This window comes from Netta rufina (genome assembly GCF_964035555.1).
Source record: "Netta rufina genome assembly, chromosome: 7".
Classification (NCBI taxonomy): domain Eukaryota; kingdom Metazoa; phylum Chordata; class Aves; order Anseriformes; family Anatidae; genus Netta; species Netta rufina.
Window position 1 is genome coordinate 734766 of NC_140130.1, and position 24151 is coordinate 758916.

Below are 24151 nucleotides of genomic sequence, written 5' to 3' on the forward strand. Positions count from 1 at the left end.
CCCAGCTTTCATTTCTGGTTACCAGCTCCCTCATAAACACAGTAAATCAAGGATCATCCAGCTTTGTAGCCTGTCTCCATCCCGCTGCCTGTTGGAGGAAACGCCTGCTCATTTCAGTGCAGCTGTGACTGCTGTGCTGGCTGGAAGGCAGCAGTGACATTGCACTCAGCAGAGGAACTCAGGACTGCAAGCCAGCCCTTTTGAAATCTGGTCTCTGAGGCTTCTGAAATTGCTACGCAAAGCCACGGTCCAGCGTTCAGTGCTTAGTTAGTATCTCCCTCATTATGGTTACATTAGAGGTAGTTGCCTGTGATTAGTTAGTGAGACAATTAAGGAGATAAAGTCAGAATGTGAGAGAGAGCATACTGGGCAATTCAAAGGTTGAAAGGCTATATTGAAACACATCTGGTCATAATTAACTGTACAATTTCACTTGGCCAAACATCATTACATGCAACTAAATGAATCTCATCTTAGCTGATTGACACTATACTATACAGTCATTGCAAGCAAGAGACAAGATGTATGTGACTTGCAAGAAAAAGGAAAGAGCGTGCTTCCAGCAGTGGCTTATGGTTGAGAGAAAGAGAGAGAGACAGAGAGAGAAAATCACTGCCAACTAACTTCAGTGTTTTGGCTCCATTTTTTTGTTGTGATTGTTCTTTTTTAATGCTTTATAAATACAGGATTAATACATGGTTGCAGTGATTACATTTTTGTCCCTTATTGTGTTCGGCTAATTCTACAAATGGAAAGAATTACTGAAAACAGAAAAGATAATGGTGTTCTTAGTGCATATGTGATAGGAAACAGTAGAAATGATGATGGTACATGAAGCAGTTGATAATTTGCCAGCCAATTGCTAAACCAATATTGAAGGTGATTAGTTTTTTTTAGAAGTGGTACCTATGTGCCCTGCTGCACAGGACAAGTCTTCTCCAAAAGAAAAGGTTTTCTCTGAACTGTGATTTGAATAATGTTTGTAACCACAACTACTTTCACCGTCTTATCTCTCCATCTTCTGTTCTGAACTATTAAGTGTTGCAGCTGTTTAGCAATGTGTTTGTAGACATAAGGCACAAAGAAGCTTGAAAACTTGAAAGCTAGAATTGTAATGATGAGAAAAGGTAGGAATAATTACAACTGTAACTTGTAGTGATAAACAGCTGGGCTGATACTGTATTTTTTTTTCTTAAATGTTATTTAGACTCGTGCAATTTTGTTTACAGCTTATCTCGACATAAGGCGCCATATGGCAGTAGATGAGTGGGTGCTAACAAGAGCACTTCTGAGACAAGTGTGTCTCTGGGTGCCCCTTTCCCAGCCACCCCGGAAGGACTCCAAGTGGAGGCTTTTGCCTGGGGACGACTGAAGTTTGCTGTAGACTTTTCCTGGTACCAGCCCAGGTGTTTGGGTGGCCATCTGGCACATGAATAATGTAATGAACAAGAAGACTGTTCCAGGCCCGTGTCTTTCAGCAGGATGCATCACCAGGATGCTTTGTGATACCGTTAATTAAGACAGAGGACTTGGAGGTAGGATCTCAGATGGCACTGCAGGTGCAGGTACGTGTCTGACTGTGCACTCGGGTCCTCATCTGCACATAAGCCAGCGTGTAGTGGTGGGATTGGGCTCGTGCCTGGGGCTGCCCCCTGGAAAGCAAGCCGAGAGCAAGGGGGAGGCTGGGGCACCTGTCCCATCCCTCCCTGCAGAGCTCCAGCAGCCAGGCTGCACTGCAGGCATGGGCCTTCGCTTTCGTTTCCATTTACATCTCCCAGACCTATGTCTCTTGCTTATCAGCTGTGCCCTGCACCTTAGTTTGGGATTGTGCTAAGTGCTCAGCCTTTTTTTTTTGTTGTTGTTTTTTCATTTTTCCTCACAGCCTTCCACGTCTGCTGCCCATGTATTGCATGCACATTTAGCTGAGGTACTCACACATCAGCCTGAGAAAAGAGAAGACCTCTGTGACCTCCGCTGTTGCCATGACTTGAAAGCATCATTTGAAAATGACATTTATACATCTGGAAGTATTTGTATTATGCATAGAAACACGCACCCACAATTTCATCTTTTTTCAAGGAAATCAGAGGGTAAAAAGGAGATAAATTGATATCCAATACCTCACCCTTGGATTGAGCACCTTCTGCTCAATAACCAGCTCTGGAGAGAAAGCCATTGCTCATCTTAAACAAGGCTCAGTAAAACTTAATCTGGCTAAAAGATAAAGCTGAGAGGAGCTGAGCTACCATTTAGCTGTGGTTGCAATGGCATTTCAGAGGGCAGTGGGACCGGACTGCCTGCAGTGCTGGTGCTGAGCGACCCTGCAAAGCAGGGGGTCCTCGTGTCAACAGGTGAGCTACACAGACTTTGAAATAACTGCTTCACTATAAGTGGAAAGCCCACTTGCATGTCTCAGCTCAGTCCTGATGGCTCAGGTCCTCGGCGTTAGTCCCGTATTGGTGCTACTCCAGTCCCTTGAAGTCCCTGAGGCCTGCCTTGGCCTGGGGGATGTGAGCTCTCGCTGCAACCGGGTGCTTAACACTGGAGAAATGTGTTGTAACTTCCACACTTGGGCCCCTATTCTAGGTTCCTGCTAGAAACACTTCCTATGAATATTTAACAATCCTTTTAAAATGTATTCATTTTACGAAAATACCTTTGTATTTGCTTTCCATGAATATTTATGCCGCTGGCTTTTGCTGTGCAAAATCTGCATGGAAAGGTGTTTTAAATCCACTGTCTGGCACGCTCACGTTGGCACAGTCCCCATCAGAGAGGAGTGCCTTTTGGGATCAGCTGCTGCACCTGAACTTTTAGGTGAGCACTGGGTGAGGGGAATGTTTCTCATTCCTGCTCATTACTTTTTGATGGCTTTTAGAGCTTTTAGATTCTGAGAGTGATGGGTCCTCACTAAAGGAAAAACATGTACCAACGGATCATCTAATGAGAAGAACTCATAAATATGGAGGGAATGTCAAAGACAAGCTGCAGCTAAGCCAGGTCTACAGCCACTTTTCCTGACCCCACTGTGATGACTTAGTCACTCCTGCGGTTTCCTTGCCTTGTGGAGCACATGCACCTCCCTGTGCACTCTCCCTGCTATGGTTTTGTCCCCCCACGGCATGAATAAACAGTGCAGCAATTGTACGTGAGCAGGGTGTGTTGGGAAATACCGAAATAAGGCTCTTATTGGTAGCACTCTTTTGTACCTGCTTTAAGACATTTGCACTGTAAGCCCATCTAAATTATATATCAGACTGACGCACAGCTGAATCTGTGCAGAGGAATTTGTCATTCTCCATCATTCTGGCAATATTTCTCCCTAGGGGACAATTATAGACTGACCTGTTTGTACAAGAAATTGCTTTGTATCCAAGATAATTATTAATCTGCATACTGACAGACAATGATGACAACTCTCTTTTTCTCAATAGATCTTGTTAAGAGTTATGTGTGTTTATATATATATGTCTACATAGCTTACCTATACCCATGAATTATAAATAGCATGCTGTGTTTGTGTTTATATGTATGTGTTTGAGTACATGTATTTTATTAGTGTCAACATCTGTGGTCTGTTAAAATGCACCTATATAATTTAAAATTGCACAGTGATTACATCATTATATATAATGTACCTAGAAATTTCCTTCTTATTCACCTATACTTCCTTTCTTTTATTTCCTCCTATATTTATGTTACTTGTGACTGTATGTGGCCAAAAAAAACGTTTTGGTTAGCATATTAAGGATCTGTATGACTATATATTTATATAGAGAATATATATATATGAAAATAATATCTATTAAATATAATACTACATGTACTATATTAAAATTATATATATTACAGATTATGTAATTACATTACATATTATATACTATATGATCTAGATATAGATTATGTATAATATGCTCTCTAACACATTTTTTAGTATCTGATATGTAGTCTATATTGTATATAATATATAAACACATTTATTATATTATATACTGCATACTTGCTATATAACATAGTACAATATAGTGTGCTCCATACAGTTAATAAAGTATATTTTGTGTAGTATATAATATGCCATATTATGTAGTATATAATAGTAGCGTAATATATAATATATGTAATCAGTGTAAGCTTTACAGTTGCTGTTTCCTAACAAATCATCTTTTGTTCTTTCTTTATAGAACAACTCTCTGAGCACAAGTATGCCATTAATTACTTTGTCTATAAGCAACTTGTTCAGTCTGATTTATCACATCGATAGTAAACAGGTACCACCATTTCAATTTCTTGCCTTATAGAAGTTTTTCTATGATCCTAATCAATTTATCTCCATTCTCTGAAGAATGTTTCTGCCAGCCAGACTTTTTGAGATGCAGTAAGCAGAACACAACAGTCAAGTAAAGGCGTACTGATTAATAAAATGGCAGCCTGCTCCTTTTCTATTAATCCATATTCCATTTTAGCTGTGTTAACCTTCTGGCTGTCATTCCACTACTCTTGTACAAAGAGTACAAAAGCAGAACAAAGGTGTGTGCATGTGACTGCAGGTCCCTGCCCTCCTAATGCAGACTCGACATGGGAGACAGCTGTTCAAGTGTCTGCTGACTGGCACAGCTCAGTTGCACTCGATGCACTCGATGTCAGACAGCCAGGTACTCTGGGGACAAGTTACAGCTCTTAGCATTCATCTCAGTCCTCAGGAAGTTGGGACTGATTTGCAGTAACTATTTTTTAATCTGCATATTTAGCAAATGTTGTGGGGTTTGCTATTTTTTAACTTGTTTAATTAACAGTAGCTTTAGTAAAAGGATCCTGTGTGTGTCGCCATTGGGAGCTACGTGTAAGAAATGCTCTTCCATGACTCAGCACCACGCGGTGTGAGCGCTGAGGCCTCTGGCACAGGCAGGCCTGAGGCAGTGCTCCTCAGGCACTGAGTGGTCTGCGTGCCTCCTCTCTTCTCAGCTCCCGGTAGAGGCCAGGGGAGACAACAAAACTTCAGTTTTGTGTTAATGACATATAAACGTCAAGGATGTGATGGCAAGAGCTCCAAAGCTATATTTGCTAACCAGAACACCAAAATGAAACAAATACTTCTCAGTGAAGTTAATACTGCAATAACTTCATCACACAGTGTTTCAAGAACCAGGCCTCAGGGTTTCCTGCCTCTGAAATAGATGCCAGAAAGCACCGCTTCGCACTCAGCAGTACCAGGCTCAAACTGTACCCATCCAATTCCAAGCTGACTGACTGACAGAGTGTTTTCATAAAGGAAGGCAGATCAAATGGGTAAGTTGCTGGTTTTAGTCTCACAACGCCTCACTTTGGCGGTGTGCTTGGCAGGAGCATCTTTCCTTTGGGAGATGTCTCTGCAAATGGGGTGTTACGTATATCTAACTCTAGAGTTTGTGAAAACAAACTGACAAGTAATGGTGAAAAAAAAAAAGCTAAGTAAGGGCCATTATAGGCTCATTTCCAAACCTTAGTGATGTGTGCCAGCAAAGGTGCAACTGGCTTGAGTCAAAAGTCTTGAAAACAGTAACAAAGCCACTATGGTCTAGATGCTGACAGTCTTTTTAGTTTACTCAACTTTGGAATAGAGCAAATGTTTTGAAAGTCACTGTTGAACAGCAGCTAATATACACTTTCAAATTAGCGTGTGTATCCTAAACAGCACACTGCCGCCTTACACAAATGCAGCCCTGGAGTTTGACCACCTGCTAGGGAACACCAGCGGGTAAAAATAAACCTCCATTTTCTGTACTTCAGGCTTTCAGACTTTTAGTTGTTGTTCATGCTAGAGAGGGTTTTTGTTGTTATTTTTTGGTTGTCTTTTTGCAGAGCACACATTACTGTGAGTTGGAATACTAATGGACATCAACATAAACATCATCTCCAGGGCTGTTCAATGAAACTATCTAAGGCTGATTGTCTTGAAATTAGCTTGACTCATATCTGAAAATTGCCAGTGATTAGCTGATTATGGTTTGAATTGAACTCAGATTGCTACAAAAAGCTACAAAAAGTCATCCTCAGATATATTCTAGTAAATGATGCCTCAGTTGCTGCCAGCACTTGCATTAGGGATGAAGGTCTATTACCACATCACATTGACGGCAGTCATTTTAAAATATATATTCAGCCTGGGGAGAATCTGTCTCCTAGGGAGAATGCTGTTTTACTTTTTAACCTACTCGCTAGGTGAAAAAAAAAAAAAAAGCCAGAGACATCACTAACAACAGAACAGATTAAATTCCTCCCTATGAGAGGAACTCGTTTACCTTTTCTAAAAACAATTATTATAATTAGAGGAGTGGCTTGATCCTAGTGTGTTACTGAGAATCATCCCTTCTATACCAATAGTATGTGACATTTAAAATACTTTGATCTAAATCAAATGCCCAGTGCTAACAATGCTGAGCAATAGATATCAGTTCAACTGAAAAATAATAATAAAAAGGCATTATTTTGTCATAATCATCAAGTTCTGTGGAAAAAAAACACAACTCTGTTTTGATTAACTCCTGCTGATATAAGGTGTTGATACAAATACCAGAGGATGCTACCAATTTTACCAATCCAAATACTACAAAGAAGACACATACTTAACACATATATGTGTCTGTATTTCTTAGAGCTGAACTAAACACAGTTTAGCTTCCTGTAAATAAACACGTTCCTCATTGTTTCAAAACTGGCCAGTTTTGAGTGTTGGCTCTGCATGGCAGACAGCCTGCTCTGCTTTTAAGTGCCTTTTTAAGCCTATTGCACAGGGGGACAGCAAAAAGGTATCTGTGCCATGAGTCATATGAAAGTGGGCAACAGGATTCTGGCTTGACATTTTGTACGGGCATCAATTCAGACTAATTGCAAGCAGTAGTTCTTTCTGGTTTTGGTTCAGACGTATTTTCAGAACAACAACAACAACAGTATTACGCTGGTAACACCACAAGCAGTTACTGTGAGTCCTGCACTGGAACCACTCGTTTGAGGCTCAAGGTTTTGGTGTAGGGAGTGTAAAAATCACTGGATGCCGTGCTTGAAATGTTCATGCTGGAAGCTGTTACAGGGCACACAGAGGACTTGAGCTCTAATTGCAGGTGGCAGGCACAGCCCTGCAGGGCAGCCTGGTTAGAAGGGACCCCAGGAGGCCTCTGCGCCAAGCCCTGCTCCTGCCCGTGGCAGGAACCCCAGGCCGGGCCGGCTGATTGCTGGGTGCAAGGCACACCAACACTGGCCTGAAAACAGACACCACAACGTGGCAGGCTTCGTGTCTGTCTCAGGGCTTGCAAAATCCAGGTAGGAGCCTGAAGCCTCGGGTTCAGTATGACATGAGCGTGTCAGTTTTACAGTAGATGGACGGCCACTGGGAAGGTTTCAGGGCCCAGTGCAGGCATACTCTGTCATAAATGATCTGGAAAATTGGCTTAGCAGGGCGGTGATGACATTTTCTCCTGACACTATATGTGGTTATTAAAAGAGAGGGGCACATGATACAAACTGAAGAAAGACCCTCTGAGACTCAGTGACTCTTAAATGACTAACAGAAAAATATTCCAAAAAGATTAAAAAAAAAAAAAAAAGCAAACAAACAAAAAAAGAAGAAGTAGATAGGCTTTAGGACTCATAGGCCAGATACTGAGTGCAGAAGGAATCATCAGGCATTAAATAAAAAAAAAATGTGTGTTTTGCCCCCGTTGTGACTACTTTGTGCTGTGCTGCCTGCCTCCCTCGTCTCCATCTCAGGTAAGGGCGTAGCAGAACCAAAGGTGATCCCACGGGGAGGATTGCACCAATGGCTCCTGGAAGGACCAAGCACTCCGAGGTGTAATATGGCCAAGGAAGATTGTGGAGAGGTTGAGCTGGGCAACAGGAGCGGTTGCATGTCAGGAACAGTCATATTTACCATCTAATACAATCATTAGATATGATCAAAGGAAATTAGCAGATGGCTGCTAGTTCCAAAACAAACAAAATGAAGTGTTTATTCTGTCGGTGCGACTTTATGCTGAGAAAAAGCTTTGCTTTAAGATGTGAATGTTAAATGGCTGCAGAAAATCAAAAGCATACCAGATAAAGACACTGAGGGAAAAAAATCCAGCAACGATGAAGAAATTGCCTGCCCCTGTGGCTCAGAAATTAGCTATGCTATAAATTCCTGCTGGGTGGGTGCACATTTGCCCTGTTCCTAAGTCCATGCCCAGCTGTCTGCTGGAGACACAGTACATGGTGTGCTGTGCTAATGCAGGAGTGCAGGCTCATGAGCGCCTTCAGATCCTAGCCGTGACAAACCCAGCAAATTAAAGGGCTTAAAAATATTAGGGTTGCTAAAACTGAGTATTAACTTCTGCCTGGATAGATTCAGAGCTTGATGATGTAAGAGCTGAGAATAAATGTGTGATGCCTGTGCTCCTGAAAGCACAAGGTGGATCTCTTAAAAGATAGATACATTTTATAAATGCATTCATGCTATTTAACACCTAAAACTGAATTCTGACCTTACATATGTAGTGTGTATCCCTTGTCTGTCTGCTTGCAAATTAACTAGAGTGACTAATTATTTAGGCTTTATTAATTATTTAAATGACCATTATAATCTCTGCTGTTAGATTAAAGAAAAATCTGACATCTCCTATTCTTAATATTTAAAAATATAAATCTGTTTTAAATCTTTATGCTTCTTCCACATGCCCTCAAACGTTTCAAAGTCCATGCAAAACCAAAGAATGAAAATATATAGCTCAAACTTGAAAATCTGCCTTAAAAAAAAAAAAAAAAACAAAAAAACACTTCATGATCCGTGTGCTAATTAACACCTAAACAAAAGGACCTGTAACAAAGATGAATCTGACATTCCCAGGCCTTTCTGTTCATCAGACAGGTGGAAATATATTGGTATTTTATTTTATTAGGCCTTCATTTTGAATTAAGCCTGTTTTTGAGTACAGGGTAGGCTTATTGTATTAGAACTTTGAAATGGCATATGGAAGGAAACCTACAAATGCAGTAATGGATAGATGTGCAAAATGCAGAGCTCGATTCACAAAAATCAAAGAATGCAATGCTAAGTCTCTCCTTCCTCAGTGCCTTTCCTTCTCTATCTTATTAACAATCTCACCGACTGAGAAACTTCAGGTAACCTGGACAAATTAATAATTTTTGGGATGCAAATGACAGGTTATTTTTTCTCCCTGACTGAAGTTTGACTCCTCTGTTCACCGGGAAGGGATTCGGTCCCACGAGCAGGCCTGGTGCCTCACCTCCTGCGGAAAGCCTGCCGCGGGCGCACGAGATGTCTCTGGGAGTCGCTCCATAAAACCACACAGAGCTTTTCTCCCTCTGCCTTTGGCACCTGCAGGTAGGCCATTTGTCCTGCACTTAGCTGTGGTGTAGGAAGAGCTGTGGCCCTTAAAGGGGGTTAATAAATACCCCATTTTGTGTGTGTGCTCGTGGATATGCGTGGGATGGCAGCCTGGGCTCTCGGAGGCCTGTGCTGTACCAGGGTGCAGTACCAGGGGAGTGTACAGTGCTGAGGAAACAGCAAAGAGGTGAGATCCCCAACACCAGCACCAACTCCAGCTGTCAGCACAAATCATGACACAGTAACTACTAAGCCAGGATGGCAGCCATTTAGCAAGCTTAAATATTTAATTTAGAAACAATAGTAGGTCATTTAAATAATTAAATTCAAAAGAACACTCAGGCAACGCACAACATCGTAACGGTTTCATTTTATTTGACATCAGCGCGTATATTAACTGCAAAACTAATTCCAAAAGTGCAGGAGGTGAGCAAGTCGATGTGTCCTTGGTGCATCAGCCTGTCCTTATCCCTCGCTGTGGCTGCTCAGAGGCACAGGTAAACGGTGCAAGTGCTCCCATCGCTTCTCCCTGAAGCCATGCACACACACGCACACCAGCACCAAAGTGTACCAAACTGTAGCCTTTGCCTTGGCCAGAATTCAAGAGGTTAAAAAATAAAAGATAATAATAATAAAAAAGAGTACAGCTGTTGCTATGTCAGCTGCTGCTTGTGGAGGACCACCCCTTGTCCTGTCCCTGAAATGCCTCAGCTGGCTCAAGAAGTGCAGGTAACAGCTCCCGTGACAGGTCACTGTGTCTGTGTGCAGGCAAGGGCAGTGTGGCCTTGGGCACCTGCTGCTGCAGGGAGCGTAACAGCCCTCACCACTGCTGCCTGCACCATGCACGCCATGGTGCCCAGAGTGAGGCTGCTCTGCTGATGGCTTCAGGTGGCAGACGGTGTACAAGTGTCTAGAACAACAGGACCAGGAGCTCAGGGTTGCCAGTTTGTCTGAGAGTGCTTAGCCTCAACGTAGGCTTTCAGTTTTTCAGATTAAAAGCAGTGTGTAAACATAGATTGATTATATTTGTTAAGTATTTCAGCATGCCTAACTACTTGGTCAGAGGCTATAGGTAAGTAATGTTTAGAAACACGTCCTGTTAACAGTGTAGTAAAACACTTGACTGGCTATGCAGCATTTTCTGTCACTGACACGAGGCTGGGACATTGATGGGGAGCTGAAACGTTAGCTCCTTGCAGGTAAGAAGGCAATCGTTTGTGCATTCATTTGAAATATTAACTTTTAGATCAAATGGCATCATGAAACAGCTGCGGACCAGCAATTAATGACAGGTGAAGCTAAAAGCTAATGAAACACATTAAGAGGAGTCCTACAACGCCAGCAGCAAGCAGTCTGCTGCGTGGTGCCGTGTCAGGCCCTTCGTATCGCCAGCCCTTTCAGGCACGAGGCACCGCGGGCGCCCACCTGCCGCTGCCGCCGTGTCCTGCTGACCTGTCCTGACACCACCGGGAGGACCCCAGCGTGGGCAATCCCCTGGGCCACGTCACTGCCTACGTGAGGGTGGCAGCGAGGGACCGCGCTCTGCTAGGGCTGTGCGACCTTAGGAGCAAATTTCTGTAAGGCAGAAGGTACCCTCGTGGGCTGTCACAGCACCGTCCAACCTCCACAGCTGAACAGTGTAACACATAAAAAGGGATATTGCACTTCTAATAAAATCTCATACATCTCATACATCTTTAATAAAATCTCATACAATGCTGCCTGGGTTCATAGGCAGCCTCCCAGGGACTTCTTCCCTCTCAGACGCCGATCAAGGCGTGGCAGTTTTAATGTCAAGCGGAGGCTGCTGGGGAAACTTGCCGACTCAGTGCATCTCATGGTATCTCCTTGCTATGCCCTTGTGCTCCCTTTTCCTTCCAGTACAATCTGATTTCTTGCTGCTGGTCAGATGCAGCCTGCAAGTCGATGGCAAAGTGAAGGAGGCTGCCACTATTGGCAGCTCATTAACACTGCACCCCAAGCAGCAGCACTGTCCCCAGACACTTGGCAAAGTTGCCTTCAGGAGCATTTCTGTTCTCTTCCCATCACAAACCCCCGTTATCCTATCAACCTACCAGCAACTGGGTATTTTACTTTATGTTCAACTATGTTCCCAGGGAAAGAACAAGTTATAAAAGTGCAATTTGGACTAACATCAAATGTATTTCTCGATGAATTGCAGCCTCGTAGACTACTATGAAGGTTTTGAAAAGTAAAGTCTATTAAGCCTTTCAATAAAATAATGCTGTAACATATTTTACTTTTTTCTCCAAGGATGGCAAATATAATACAGCAATACCTATAACTGACTGGAACTTGTATTTGTCAGCTGGTATTTCTGTTTTTTCCTGGGATCTCAAAACCCCACTTAAATAATGATGGGCCATCACCGAGACAAACCTTGTTCAAGCAGCTCCCACCAGCCACAAGAGTAAGTAGAAGCCGTGTGCCACTGTGTGTGATCACTGAACACAGCCCGGCGGCCTTGCCTTTAGACATAGCTCACCAAACTCTGCAGTCCACATCTAACTAACAGTGAACAGCTGCCTCTGTAACCAGCACCTCTCCAACAGCCCCATCTCCTCGGATCCCTCGCCAAGGGCACTGGTCCTGCAGGAGACAGCCACCAACACAGGTCCGCTCCCATCCCCCAGGAACCAGCCACGGCCCTCGCCTCAACCCTGAGGTGGATCTTGAAATAGAAATTCTTGTTGAATTTAAAATACTGTTTGCTATCAACCTTAAATATAGGTGACCAAATATGTTTAAACCTAGCTTAGCTGGAGGATGTGACCTTGGCGAGTCTAAATTGCTATCAAAAAACGATGAGCAATTTTCTACAGTAGATGGAGAAATTAAACTTTGCAGTTTTTCAGCTTCTGTTAGGAATACAACCTTACCATTAACCCTGATATAGAGAAACCACAGAAGGAACTACAACCTGAGCTCTAACAAATTCTCCCTGAAGGATAATGGCAAATGTCCTTAACCTTTGGAACTAGTTGGAAAATTAGTTCTAAAGCACTTACAAAACTATCCACACCCTAACTTTGGATTCTCCAGCATGAAGAAAAGGAATCCCCCAACGTGTCACTTCTCAGGGATTCCCAGCAGACCGTGCAACTTCCCCAGGGAATGAGGTAAATATTTCTGGAACTGCTTTCCTAAAAGTACTGCTTGCTATTGTGCAAGAACATAGAGATAGATTTGAAATCTATTTTCTCATTTACTGTATTTTGAGATTGTTTGGTAAGGTGTCCATCACAAGACAAAAAGAAAAAAGAACTAGGACTGCATTGACACAGAAACTGATACATTCTTTTTTGTTTTTTGGGGGTGCGGGGGGGGAGAGGCTGAGCAAATCATAGATTTTCCTCATTGAAGTACTGTGCTTCATTTCTCATGAGCTAGAGAGGATGCACATCTATCTATAGACCCTAAGTAGAATCAAGAGGTTAAATCGCTAAAAGAGTTGCGATCCCCTGGAGACGCCACACAGATGGTTTTTCGCTCAAACACAGAATCAGCGAGTGTCACGGTGTCATTTTTGCAACACTTGATCTAAAGTGTCCTAGATTAGCAAGACAGTTAGGGAAGGATTAAGCAACAACCAAACAAAGCCTCCAAAAATACTACAAGTCATACGCTAAGCCAGGACAAACCAATTAAGAGCTTTTGAAAGCAATTTCAGTTTACGCCAATCGAATTTTAAGATTCCACAAGATCAGACAGCAAGGAAAGCTTTGTAGTAGTTCACCGTTACCATTTTTGATGACCAGGAAAAAAGGAGAGATTTCATAAAAAATGGGGAAGAGTGCTCTGCTAAGGCCTACTAGGAAACAGAAAAAAAAAGTATGTATATATAGACAAAAAATATTGGCAAAAGATTTCTACTCAGCAGTCTTTCAAATGATGCTCTGATGTGTCTCCAGAGCTGTACAGAAATTCTTAATCAAATGGAAGTTAATATTAAAACAAAAAGAGTGAAAATCTTGAAAAGATGAAACCCTAAAACAGTAAAACCCCTTTCTCCTGTTAAAAAAAAAAAAATAAATCCCAAGAAGCAACTTCTTGGTGAAATTCAGCTATTAACTGAATTATTATGACACCTCAAGGCAACAAAGAGCCGGTACAAATCAACTCCACGGAGAATTTCCTACTTTACATGTAAGAAGCTGAAATCGATATCACTGGGTTAGATAGCAGAGCCTCAGAATAACTCTTTCATTAAGTGGGGAGGGAAAGCTTTTCTAACTGCCCTCCTGTATTTAGGTCATTGTATTAGCGGACTTCTGAGGCCCAGTAATAAAAAACGATATATAACTTTGCGTACAGTGTAGGAGATGGGAAAGAAGGAAGTGGCAGCTAAAATTATCAACCTTAAGTTTATGGAAGTGGGCAGGGAGCTGACACTAAAGGCGATTACTTTCATTATTTATAATTATTGATTTTTTTGTTGCTGTATTTAGTGATGTTGATGCTGTGCTCTCTCATGCACTAAGCGTTCTCCTGGTTTCACTTGCAATTGAAGGAATCTTTCCAGGTAAGCACACCCTGATTAGGTTTTGCTAGCATCAAAACCAGAGCTTTAGCTAAGTTACTTTAAAGCTGTAAGAATAACCCCACCAACAACCAGGGTTTACTTGTGCTTTCAACATTTTTCTAAGCGCTTCCTCATGGGGCCTGTGCATATTGTGCTCAAGCTTGAGACTAAATTAAACTGGTCAGTGTAAAATACAAACCATTTCCAGGACTTCATCATGTTCTAGCCTATGCCTGTGTATGTTGGAAATATGGAAATAGATGTAGCTAAATTCAGGTACTAATGCCATACTGATTTGTAATTGTGCAGACATACAGATTACTGACTGTAATGTACATAATCTCAAGTATGCTATGTATAATTGTAATAAAATAGGTCAGAAAAAGTGATGGAAATCTCAATGACAGGAGAAACAATTCCCAGAAATCCTCAGCTTTTTTTAGTAATTTTGTCTGAGAAACAGTCTCACTGCATACCATTCTCTACCCCTACTTTGTGTTATTTAGTTGCTAAATTCATCTGTTGATCATAAACTTCTCCTTTTGGCAGGTCTATAGGATAACCTGTCTTTTTTAATGATCTATGAAACATTCTTTGCATAGCCTAATTTGATAATAGTAGAGAAAGATGGATTCTTGGCATCATGGCACACGCAGACGTTTGTTAAATTTGTTTTTAGTTTCAAGCGATTTTACAGTAAAGTAATATTTTAAATGTACTAATCATATTTGTGTAAAAATAGATGTAGAATAAGACATTATGGAATTAGTAGCCAGGTTATCCCCCAAGTTTAAAACTTTTGCAGACATACTGAGAAACACTCTGGTTTAAATCAAACACCTTTTTTTTTTTTTTAATAAAAACTCACTTTTTCAATGTTAAGGCTTAAATCAATATGAGTAATAGGCATTATTATCATATGCTAAGGGAGTGATGTGGAAGTTTTATGCTAGAGTTTTACATCAGCTGTTAATTGTGAGTTTGTCAACACAGACATGAATTTCTCTTAGTGTTAAAGCGAAGTGGCATGTGCAATAGCATGAAAATATCCGAAGTATGTGCTGCCAGCTAGCTGTACTGTGAGAGTACGCAACAGAACACATTTTGTTAAAGAGAATATATAGAAGGACAAAATGAAAAGAAAGCAAATATGTCTCCCTTGTCCTATCTGCTGCCTATGGATCAACTTAACCTTTGCAAAGAGGAGAAGAGAAAACAGTGGTGTCTCTGGAGCCACAGACCTTGCTGGGGCTCAGGGAGTCTCCTGCAACATGGATGATCCCACCAGCAAAACACCTGAAAGGAGCAAGGAAGCTTGCCACCAGGGGGGTTACACTCAGTGCCAGCTGCAGAGAAATAGTGGGAAAACTTTTCTAAAGACTCTGGACTATGTTGGAAAGCCCCCCACATTTGCTAGATTGTAATAAATAGGGAAAGAATAGCTCATGCCACTACGGTTAGAAGACTTCGTGCAGTGGTAAGAAGAGGGCTGGTTTTCAGGCTTGCTATTTAGTTCATGCCAGCCATTGACCCAGTTTAGAGAGTGGCCCTGTTATAATTTGTTCTGTGATCCTACCAAAATCATAGCTCTAAAGAGCAGAAAGCTCTGAGAGAAAGGCTCATCACAGTCTCAGTCTTCAATTGAGTTTGATTTTCTTTAGTATGGACCACTGACAATTATAAATTATTTTGTAGGAACTGATCATTAAAAGAGAACACTTAAAAAACAATTCATTTTAGAGGTTAAAATGTGACTGATTGTTTTAATTTGATTGGTAGTCTTCAAAGAGGCAACATTTTAATTTAAGGGTCAACTTGTTCTGAAAGGCTAACCAATCATGTAATCTAGATAAGTCTCAGCCTAAATAGGATAAAGATGGCCATGCATAATTAAAGTATTCAAAGGCACCTTCGTCAGCTTACTGCAGGCTTTCGGGATGCCTTGAACCATACTAAAGGAACACTCATTGAAGCGAATAGTTTAAAAGATCTATCATATTAGTATGGGTAGTGAATCCTAACACATACTAAGAACTGCTTTTAATTTAGTCATCCCTATGTGATGAGAATTTGTAAAAGAGATTAGCAAGGTTTGATTATCTCTACTTGAGAAAACTTGAAATGTTCCATGTTAAATTTGCAAGTTTTACTCTATTAGTTTCTTACAAATCTTTTACTTTTGCTTTCCATAGTTTCTTCTCTACTTACGACACTTAATAAAGCATAACAGTTCACGTAGCTCCGTCTTTAACTAAACACCAGGAAATCTGGGATGCTAGTGAAGAATGTTTTAAAAGTTATTTTTCATTTGCTTGTCATTACAAAGTCTTCTTAGTTACTTTGCAAATAAGTACCCTACTGCAATGCAAATTTCATTAACACAAAAAATCATAAGAAATAACAAAATTTTAAATGTTATTTCTTTGTCATAAAGCAAGAGTTTTCTTGAAAAAAAATGAGCACAGAACTTAGCATCTTGAGCTCTGAAGGTCTAAAAAATGTAACTTTATTTACCTCTTCACACCTATAAGCAATTGCTGACAGCATGCCTATCAGCTGATACCTAAAGGTTCGTATATTCTGTCATATTATATATATTTACACATATATATATTTGTCTGAATTGGATAGTTTACCAATCTCCCGAATACTAAGCTTTTGGTTTTTCAGAGAAGACTCATTAATATAACCCCAGGAAAGGTTAAAAACTGATCTGTACGCTCAGGAATCTGAGCTCCTGAAAGACACATCAGAAGGAAAGCAGGCATTATTGTTTTTTTTAGATCATCAGATCTACTTAGTGGTTCACTCTGTGTTCTTCAAAAACCCAGATCCTGAGTGCTTAGTATGCTAATCTCTTAGATCATGTGAAAAATCAGAAACAGGAATAAAGAGAGTATTCTCATATTTATGTACAGATTTGTTAAGGTTGCAGTTCAATCATTTGCCCAGAAATGAAAAATGGACCTTTTGAGTGAGTGACAGACTACTTCTTTACACGGTGGATAAAAAGGGAGGAAGACATAAATTGGTATATAAAGGTTAATATTTTCAAATACTGTGAACAGAACTCTTAGGGAGTTGAAAATAGTTTTCTTCTTGGCATTCAGTAATTGCACCAAAGGTTATTTTATGATGACATGCTAAAGTAGGAATCCTGATTTCATTATTTTTCCAAAAATAGATAATTTGAAAAGTAAATAATCTAATATTCGGTGACAGAGCACTAATCTGCTGCAGAAAGAAGGTGTACAAGACTCCCAGGCTGGAGCAAAGCTTCAGGGTCTCTTTGTTCAGAAATGGAGTGGTTTTGTGAGTAAGGAGGGAAAGGCAGTATGCGTCAGGACTAGATGTGTTACGTGAGCACTCTGTGTCTCTTCCTGACAGGCTGCTCTGTCGCAGGAGTCCTTCTGGTCTGAAAGCTAGGCTGAAGCCAGGCTCTGACTCCATTCTAGTTGTGGTCCATATGGCTTCCTGCAGTATTGCGATTTGATGGTAAGCCTCATTATGATAGATCTGATTCACTGTAGATTTAAGGTACTCAGTGCAAATTAAATATGCTAATGGTACCTACTCCTTTCCCTAGTGGTCATCTGGGGGACTTCCATACTCTGGGTATACACAGCTGATAGAGGAAAATCTGTTACAATGAAGGGTTCACATTAATAATTAAGGTCATTGAGATAAAAATAACTACAGCTGTATAACCAAGCTCTTTATGTTATTAAGATTTATAGTGAGAATTATTAACTCTAACAGCTATTTTATCTCAAAGCAATGTCCATGAAATAGGATGACCTTTTGTCTATTACCTGTTGAGTTTACAGCATCTGAGTTCCAGTTTGATGAGTTTCCAACTTAGGCCAATTTCATTACATACTCTATTTATACCACACTTTTTTTTTTTTTTTTCCTGGATGCTTGTTTTCCCAGGCAGAAAAAAAAATAATAATAAAATCTGATATGTTTATGGCATGTGAACTGGAAGAATCTCAGAACATTTTCAGCTAACTACAATGGCTATCAAATGCACAGTTACAGTGGCGTTGGGCGGGCTGGAGAGGGTAATGAAGCACTGACCCTAATGACCCAACAGCTTAACAGTGGTAAATATTGCATTCTTCACAGTAACAGATTAATTTTATACATGATAAGACTCCTGTGACTGAAATTGAAGACATCACAGGAATGATTTGAAAGGAATATTCATAGAACAACTTTGGTTTATTAAGATTACAGCCAGGGAAAATGTCTAAGCAGGTATCCAAAGCCTTCAAAACACTTCCTGACTTTCAAAGAGCCTTCCTCTCTGCGTGGGTATTTCTGCCTAGGCTGCCGCATGGCGATCTCCATCCAAACAAAGACCTCCTCCTGTTTTGGACCTTAAGGAAACAGCTGGAGTTTCCATTCCAGCTCAGCACCAGGAAGATCCAATTGGTACTAAAATCCTACGGTCGTCTGACTGAAGGATGCTGAGCCAGGCGAATGACAAACAAACAGAAAAGGCTACCTAAAATACTTGCTGGGGTGGCTGCTAGAGCATTCAGAGAAATGTGAGCCACCTTGCCATTTTCTCTCCTCGGAATATTGCTCTCACAACACCTATGAAAGTCCAAATGAATTATAAGAGTAAATTAGTCATATTGTGGTTGAATGGTTTTAAATAAAATTGACTATTAAAATGTTCCAGTCTCTCTCTTTCTCCTATAATATCTTTATTTCTCCTCTGAGATGCACAAATCACATCTCCCCCCGATTTACTTGGACTCTCTACTGAGGTATACAATTTTTAACTGGAATATTATTTGATCCTTCATAGCCCTTGAGTAAACTTTTGCTGAGTTTCCTCTTAAAGTGATTCAAACAACAGAAACATCGCTACATGTCTCCAAGAAATAATTAACGATGCTAAATTTTGCACCAGCACCATTACACCTTGGGACTAACACTCAGTTGAGATAAGTGAGGCCTTTTGCATTTCTTGTAGATTAATGACTTAATGCTTTCTGTCCGAGAGGATGTATCAGCCTGAATCCCTCTGCAGGTGAAGGAGTAGCCTTACGATAAATCCAGATAGATTTTTTTTTTTGCTGTTAAACAGTGAAAATTAAATAAAAACAAAACAAATAACAACACAACAACAACAAAACATGAGAAAACCAAGAAAGTGAAACACTGCTAGAGAATCTGAATGGAATTCATACGGTGGCATTCATTTCCCTACAAATTAGGGTTGCAACGGCCATTGTGTCAGCTCTAATACAGGGCAGCTCCAGCTCAATTTACGGCAGCGGTGATCAAACCAATTTTATTTCATAGCTGTATCATACCTTCACCATCCCGCCAGTATCAAAGAGTGTTCATGCCACAAATCCGTAACAGGAAAGACTGAAGACTGAACTGAAGAGTGAAAGACGCTACCAACCTTTATCACTCGTAACTGTGTGGGAAGAGCATGTGGTTATTAAACTAAATAGGCCAAAAACCACCACCAACAGAACCCAACCCAGCCACTAAAACTGCAGCAATGTAAAGCACAGTGTGAATGTTAATCATATACATGCCTAAGCTCACGTCTCAATAAATCTTCAGCAGGTGCAGAGCAACTCATGGGCCTGCGGCAGCGGCCCTGCACAGCGCTTCACACTGGGAAGGGGGCCCTGAACACCCCGATAGCTTTGGAAAACCCTGCTGAAGGCAACGAGACCTACTTCATTAGGACTACAACGTGATGCCCTTGAAGACGAGAATACCGATTTGTGACGGGGACAGGAACACCGATTTTTCCTTGTGCACTTGCTATGGGTTACAACCCAATGCAGCTGACTAAAAACATCAGTAAAGGAAGAAATTTGGGAATTTTTAGATCATCCCTATTTGGCCACCTGCTCTTAGTAAAACAACTGCTTACACAGTTCCTCTTTGTTTTCTTTTTTAGATAATGCTCCTGTCAAAAAAACTTGTTTATCATATATACTCTGCAACAAAAGCATCTGGTAATTCTAACGTGGAAGATCATCATTAATATTATTACTATTTTCAGGTACAACATCCCAGTGTGGATATAGCCTAGTGTTTCACACACACCTGTACTTAGTCGGCTGTGACTTTATTTAAGTGCTTAAATAAATGACGTGATATTCAAAAATTCTGATTACCTACTGTTAGCTCCTGCTGGCTTTTGACTGACTTTTAACTTTGTGAGTGCCTTCATTTCCACAATATTTCTTTTCTTTCTATGCAGCAAATACTAATTTTTACCATCCACACTAGTGGTTATGATTTTATGCACTGATGATAGCCTGCTTTATTTTAAACCACACCACTGCTCTGTTAAGTATAAAACCACAGAGCATTTTGGATTACTGATTACTCTGCCAAACGGGCATCACAGCCTCAAAGATTTCTCTCTTCCTAGGAGAGGAGTGAGATCTGCATAATTTGTATTTCACGACAACACAACAGCTCACATTCTGAATTACTAGTGTTATACCCTGATGCGTGTCAGCAATGGCATTGCCGTGCTGGCTGGTTATTTAACAAAGCTAAATTAATTTGTAGCTGTCAGTCATGTTTGCCAGATTTGCTTAGATTCTGAAATTTATTGACAAGCTATAATAACTGACATTTAAATTGTCTGTTCTTGTAGAAGCAAACACAAAGCATGGAGCTAAAATATGACATTTAGTTCTAAAGGGAGAGGAGGAGAGGAGAGAAGAGGAGAGGAGAAGGAGAAGGAGAAGGAGAAGGAGAAGGAGAAGGAGAAGGAGAAGGAGAAGGAGAAGGAGAAGGAGAAGGAGAAGGAGAAGGAGAAGGAGAAGGAGAAGGAGAAGGAGAAGGAGAAGGAGAAGGAGAAGGAGAAGGAGAAGGAGAAGGAGAAGGAGAAGGAGAAGGAGAAGGAGGAGATTGTTTGCTACTTCTGTAATTCTTCTATTTCAAGGGATTTTCTCAAAAGGTCTAACATCTTTATAAAGTATCATTAGGAGATTTAAATTTACTTCCTCCTGAAAAAAAATATGGAAAGTGGCAAAAGCTCCAGCATCCTGCACTCCTCCAGCAAGGTGCTGGAGGGCAGAGAGCCCCTACCTTGGGACAGCCTTGTGCCACAGCACAGGGTCGGTCACAAGTCCATCAGGAGGCACTCCGACGTGTGCAGGTGAGGGAGCGCTGGCACGGGCTGCCCGGGGAGATGGGGGTCTCCTCCCTGGAGATCTTCACAAGCTGCCTGGACCTGGTGGCCCTGCTTGAGCAGGGGCAGGCGTGGGTGGCCTCCAGAGGTCCCTGCCCCCCCAACCATCCTGTGAGTCCTGAGATTACGTCAAGGGCACCTGTGCTGCTAAACAGCGACATTACTGCTGTAAGCATACTCCACAGCAAACACAGAAAAGACACAAGGAGTTAACGTTTTTTATTTCTCGTCATATCAAATGCTCCCCATGTTACGTTTGGTATGTGGGAGGAACAGTTTGATGAGCTGACCACTGTTAGTATGCAAACTTGCCTGACTTCAGAAACATCAGGACCAGATGGGAATAGTATGTTCCTTTTCCATTTTAAGATAAATGCTGCACTGCAAGACAGACCAATGATCCAGGTTAGAAGTCTGTCCTTCCCTATTGACTCTAACATAAATCACTGAATGTGAACACACCTAACAGCACGTGCTACCAGCCTGAAGGGTCTGGCACGGAGGTTTGGCTCAGCCTCAGAAGCTCATTTGCTCAACTTACCTTGAACACCTGAGCAACACGATCTCTCATATCTATGAAAGCAAATGAGAAAATCCATGAACTGAGCGCTCTTCCTGGATTTTGGTCACTTGGCTTTCATCAGATCCTCAGACTGTGCACACAGGCCTAACGGAAAGAGTCAGAATAAATTTTCCTGGAAAAAAAAAGTCTGAAATTTGAACTGGGGGGGGGGAAGGCTGATGTCTGACCTGCACAGTGCCACCCCTCTGCCTGTCTGGATAGCTTTGTAGATGGCTTGCTCTTTCAATTCCCCTGATTGTAACTGCCAGCATGTAAAATGAGCCTCTTGTGTAGATTGCTCTTAGCTGATTATTGTAAAGAGTCTCCACTTCAAATAAGGGGTTAAATCCTCCCTCTGCTACATGAGAATGTTTTTCTTCAAGCTGTTTGATTGGCCTGGTGCTCGTACATTCACTCCGTGGTGAAGGACTGGGGCAGTGATTGCAAAAATCACACCCAGCACAGCTCCCTTAAATCTACTATTGTGTCAGAACTGAAAGAGCAAAACTAGCTCCTGCTCGCCTTAAATCCTAGAAGTTTTTTTTTTTTTTTCTTTAATAGTGGACACATTTTAGAAAAGCAACAACATCTGATGCTTTAAGTCCTTCACTGGTCCCCTAATGATGACCGACTGGAACATTAGAGCATCCTTGGCTTCCCTTCAGGCCTTTTAACTACTCCAGCTGGTCACTAACTGCTCTGTGAAAAGACCTCGGTGTGACACATTTGTACACAATATGGATCCTGCAGGTTCTCTATCCCCACGGCACTAGTTAGGCAAGTGTTCCCTTCATGTACTGGCTATGCCCTGCCTTTCAGGCAATGTATATATATATATTTCTCTTTTTGCCAGCTTCTCTGACTTCTATTTTTAATATTCAGTTAACTTTGTAGAAAGTAATTATATTCTGCTCATTCTACACCAGCTGGTATTTACTTCATCCTCCATCAGGCATCAACAGAGCATGGGGCTGCAAGACAGAAATATTACTCTGGCAAGCATAAATATTTCATTTTTCACACCACAAATGCGTTGATGATTTATTAATTAGCCTAAAGGCCTGCTGCTTCTGCATAGCTGAGTAGCAAAATAACTCAGCTACAACGACTGAGAAAGTCTATGGCTCACATCCCATTGGAAAGCTTTGACCAGCAGCATGTCTGAAGGCTAAAAAACATTTCCAGTGGGCCAAGACCAAAATTACCAAGATAAATCTTGGCTATTACCACCCTTGGACCGGCTTTGGAGAAATGCCTTGTCGAATTTCAAGCAGCAGCAGCAGCTCAGATACCAGCCTGGTGCCGGCTCTGCAGAGGGAACCTGTCTGGCTGCTGTCAAGCACATCCCCAGCAGAACAGATACTCTGTGGCAGTCACAATACTCATGCAAGCTAATAAAAGCAGGAAACCGAGTAATAGATTATTATTCTTTGGCGTTGATAATTTCGGTTCTACGCTGGCTGCAGTATCTGGCTTTTTGTTTTTAAAAAAAATACTAATAATCCTGAAACTCTCCTTTTACATTTTCAAAAGAATATTCTTATATCTTGATTTTAGATCTTATATCTTTATATCACTTTAAGAACAGGTTGAAACACTGCCCACTGCATTTTATTTAAAAATTGCAATGATTTAGAAGGAATCTCCTAATTTAAAATGAAAAGCGGGGAAAGAAAAGGTAAGTATATCAAAATAAGTTATACTCATTTCAAAGAAGGATCAAACGCCGTTTCAATACTGGAAAACGTATTAGCATTCCCATTTTGACTCCATTTGTTTTGATTTTTAATTATACTTAATCATGATTAATTCTCTTTAGGCAGGGATAGAAAACTGGACTGGACTGCTGGGTTCAAGGGGCAGTGCCTCAAACCAGTGGCCTGTTACAAGCAGCATCCTCAGGAGTCAACACAGGGGCTAATGCTTCTCCATCAAACAGCCAGAAAAATACGCACCCTCAGCAGCTTTGTAGGTGACACCAAACTGCAGGGCAGAGATCTATCCGAGGGCAGGGCTGCTGCTTCGGGAACATGGACAGCTTCAAGGATGGAGCTGGAGGAGCCTCAAGGAGCTCAGCAGAGGCAAATGCAAGTCCCACAGCCTCATCCCAGGCAGCCATAGCAGGAGGGCAGCCAGCACATTGGGAATGATTTCCCTCCACGGGGCACCTGGGAGGCCACAGCACCCATGCAGTGCCCTAAAACCTGTCCATGACTAGGGGAGAGATATTGATACCCTCGGGAATTGATATCCAGTGCTGAAGGGCTGGAGTGCACAGCATATTTGGAGAGCTGGGGTTGTTCTGCCTTGAAATGAGAAGGAAAAAGGGCCACCAGCTGCAAGCTTCAACCACCCAGAGGGGTTACAGGGACATCAGAGCCAGACCCTCCTCAAATTAAGGCAGTGAAAGAACGGGGAAGTCCTCAGAAGACACAGCAAGGGCTGGGTATAAGGAGATCTTACAAACCAACCACCACAAAAATACTAAGCACTGCAATG